This window comes from Colobus angolensis, unplaced genomic scaffold, assembly GCF_000951035.1.
Source record: "Colobus angolensis palliatus isolate OR3802 unplaced genomic scaffold, Cang.pa_1.0 Scaffold22, whole genome shotgun sequence".
Taxonomy (NCBI): Eukaryota; Metazoa; Chordata; class Mammalia; order Primates; family Cercopithecidae; genus Colobus; species Colobus angolensis.
In genome coordinates, this window is record NW_012115377.1 from 5,527,393 (window position 1) to 5,531,532 (window position 4,140).

A 4,140-nucleotide genomic window follows, 5' to 3' on the forward strand; every position below is an offset into this window, starting at 1 on the left:
TTTTTGAGACAGATTCTCACTCTGTCACCCAGGCTGGAGTGCAGTGGCACAATCTCGGCTTACTGCAACCTCTGCCTCCCAGGTTCAAGTGATTCTCCTACCTCAGCCTCCTGAGTAGCTGGGATTACAGGCATCTGCCACAATGCCCAGCTGATTTTTGTATTTTTAGTAGAGACGGGGTTTCGTCATGTTGGCCAGGCTGGTCTCGAACCCCTGATCTCAGGTGATCCGTCTGCCTCAGCCTCCCAAAGTGCTGGGATTAGAGGCGTGAGCCACTGCTTCTGGCCCTGCACTTAGAGATTCTTTTCTACACTGCACGTTAACTTACAGCCACATAAAAATCTGCATGTGGAAGTTTACAGCGGCTTCACTCATAATTGCCAAAACCTGGAAGTAACCAGGATCTCCTCCAATGGGTGAATGAGTAAACATTCGTGTGGTTCAGCTGTACATGGGTATATTCTTTGATGATAAAAAGAAATGAGCTATTAAGCCAGATAAGACATATATTGTTAAGTGAAGGAACACAGTATACTGTTATGATTCCAACTCTACGACCTTCTGGAAAAGGCACACTACAGAGAAAAAGATCAGTGGTTGCCAGGGATGCAGGTCAGGGGTGGGGGGGGACAACAAATAGTGGAACACAGGATTGTCAGGGTTTTAGGGCAGTGAAACTATTTTGCATGATACATAATGGTGGATGTGACAATACATGTTTGTCAAAACCCAGAGAATGAATAATATACACAGTGAACTCTAATCTGAATTACGGGCTTTAGTTACTAATAATGTGTCAATATTGATTCACTAAGAATAACAGAGATACCATGTGAATGTGAGATGCTAATAATGGGTGTGGTGGTGCCATCACAGCTCACCGCAGCCTTGAACTCCTGGGAGATCCTCAAGCGATCCTCTCACCTCAGCCTCCTGAGTAGTTGGGAATACAGGTATGTGCCACCATGCCCGGCTAATTTTTAACACTTTTTGTAGAGATGGTATCTTGCCCAGGTTAATTTTGAACTCCTGGCCTCAAGTAATCCTTCCATCTCACCCTCCCAAAGGGCTAGGATTACGGGCATGAGCCACTGTGTCCGGCTTCTATTTTAAAAAAAATTTTATTCAGTCAATACACTTCATTGTAACGCTACGGAACAAGTGTTCTCCACTTCACAATTTTCCTGCAAACCTAAAACTGCTCTAAAAAATAGTCTATGGACACAAAACAGAACAACTCCAAGTTCACTAAGAGGGCTTTGAAGAGACCTATGAACAATTCCAGCACCACAATTTAAGATCCTGTAGAAAAGCCTTTGGGTTGTCTCTCAAGAGCATTCCAGATTTCCGGTTGCTTTCTCCCCATGTCCAGAGCCTGTGGGGTGTACCTGAACCCCACCCCTGGACACTCTGCTGCTGAAGGGCGGGCAGGCAATGGTCCTCTGCACCTGTTTATTCCCAAAGATGCAGTGACTGAGCTGGAAGGAGGCGAGGGTTTCTCTACCAGTCAGAGAACTTGGTCTTCACAGTTTGCAGGCTTTGAAAAGTCTTTCTCAGTTGCTGAAGTCTTTCCTTTCAGTGATAAACATCAGAGCCAGTGATGACTTTGGAGAAGAGTCCAGATCAATGTGGCCAAGCATGCCGAGCCTGCCCTGCTGAAAGTGCGCCACACGCTGGGCTCGCTTCTCAGAGGCCCCTCAATCCCTGCCTCTAAACACACAGGCAGTCAACCCTGAGGATGGCCACCCACCTGGAGGTCTCGGTGAGAGCCCACCGCTTTCCCCAGATCCCCGTTGCTCAATTCTATGTTATGTTTGAACACCCAGTGCCCACAGTCATGCGCCTTTGGCCTTCTTTAAAAATAGCCTTGCCAGCAATTACATAAAAATCTGAACACACCTCTCATGTGGAGATTTCCTACCTACTCCCTGAATCAACGCTCAGGGACGAATTAGGTCTGGTTTCTTTCTGGTGGAAACATCCAGGTCTTCCCTACCCTCCTACTACTCTCAGACAATGAGCAAAATCAGTACAATTTTCTAGCATTTCTTTTATTTGAGGATGTCCTATGCTCCCTGCTCTTTAAAAAGTAGGTTAGCATCAAAAGCCATAGAAAAAAAGACTGGAAAGTGAGACTCCATGAAATTAAAAACTTCTGTACAGCAAAAGGCATCATAGACCTAGACGAGGAGGAGTAGCCTGGAGAAAAGATTCACTGCATATTCTATTATTTAGACCCGTGGTTTTCACCCCGGGCCATTCTGCCCCCCCAGGGGACACTGGGCAATGTCTGGAGACATTTTTGGTTACTGTGACTTGGTCAGGGCCAGGGGTTGGGGGTGGGGGGGTGCTACTGACATCTGGTGGGTAGAGGTCAGAGAGCTGTAAAGCATCCTTCAGGGCACAGGAGAGCCCCACAACCAAGAATTATCTGACCCCAAATGTCAGTGCTGCCAAGGTTGGGAAAACTTAATTCGGAACATCTACAAATTGGTAAGGGATAAAAGAAGAGACGTAACCAAGAGGGAAGAAGGCAAAGGATGTGAGCAGCAATTTATAATAAAGGCCTGAAATTCAAATGGCTCATGAGTCCAGAAAAAGACACTGAACTTCATCTTCATGAACAATGAAGAAAATGCAAAAGAAAACCAGATGCTACTTTCTGCCAGTCACATGGAATAAAATCCAGCACAAGATCACCTGCTACTGATCTGAGTATGAGATGGTATATAACCTGACTCACAACTGCAGGATCTTTCTACAGAAATAATCACTCAAGTGCAGGAGTTCAAGACCAGTCTGGACAACAACATGAGACCCTGACTCTAACAAAAAATAAAAATAATTTAGTGGGCATGGTGACCCGTGCCCATAGTTTCAGCTACTTGGGAGACAAAGGCAGGGAGGATCGCTTGAGTCCAGGAGATCAAGGCTGCCTGAGACATGATGGTACCACTGCACTCCAGCCTGGGCAACAGAGCAAGACCCTGTCTGAAAACAAAATGAAACAAAAGTGCAAGGAAGGCACCAACTCATGGTTCATAAGAGTGTAAAACTGGATAGAATTCCAAATATTCGTTAATAGGGAATGGGTAAATATCAACTTTCAGTAGCAGCTCGGGACCTACAGAGTTTAATCATGAGAAACTCCACGTGTCTGTTACACCATCTGTGGCCATGAGATTTTAAAATAGATCACTGGCTCAAAAACAAACAAACAGACAAAAACATTTGCTGGAAGCTGATCCAAACAGACCCCAAGGGTTAACTCTGAAGAATTAAAATGCACACTGAAGCATGTTCAAAATGTGATTCAAGTATTTCCCCTTCTTTTTTCCTTTACCCTTCCTTCTCTTCGCCCTTTCTCTGAGAGTTACACATATAATCTGCTTTTTCCCTCATTCTGTTTTCATGGACGGTGAGATGGACAATGGCTGCCCCAGGCTTACTGTCCACAGTGTGGTATCCTCTAGGCCTGGGAAAATTGGACCTTCTGAAACACACATCATGGCCTGTGGTACAAATCTGGCCCACTGCCTGTTGTTATAAATAAAGTTTTATTGGAACACGGCCTGTCTCATTTGTTTATGTATTGTCTGTCTATAGATAGTTTTGTACCACAATAACAGAGTTTAGTAGCAGCAACCGTATGGCCAAAAAAGCTGAGAATATTTACCATCTGGCTCTTCACACACACAAAAACTGCCGACCTCTGTTTTAAAATGTAAAAATATAAAACTTCTAGGAGAAAAATCTTTGTGGCATTGGGCTGGGCAAAGATTTCTCAGACACAATACCAAAAGCCCACTTCATTTAAAAAAAAAAAAAGGATAAACTGGATATTATCAAAATTTCAAACTTTTGCTCTGTGAAAGATACTGCTAAGAGAATTAAATTCCACCAACTGGAGAAAACATTTGCAAAAGGGACTTGTAGTTAGAACACTTTTTTTTTTTTTGAGTCAAAGTCTCACTCCACTGCCCAGGCTGAAGTGCACTGCCATAAGCATAGCTCACTGTAGCTACAAACTCTTGGGTTCAAGCAATCCTCCTGCCTCAGCCTTCTGGCTAATATTTTATTTTTTGTGGAGATGGGGTCTCACTATGTTGCTATGTTACCCACACTGGTCTCGAATTCCTG

General features: G+C 44.2%; 1 protein-coding gene across 1 annotated transcript in view; it reads right to left on the reverse strand.

Annotated features, from left to right (window-relative positions):
- Positions 1–400, reverse strand: part of ELAVL1 (ELAV like RNA binding protein 1) — a 30,965-nt gene extending 30,565 nt beyond the window's left edge. Inside the window, exon 1 of the mRNA XM_011943598.1 lies at positions 390–400. The gene's annotated coding sequence lies outside the window, so the exon portion shown is untranslated. The remainder of the gene's footprint in view (positions 1–389) is intronic.
- Positions 401–4,140: the final 3,740 nt, after the last annotated feature.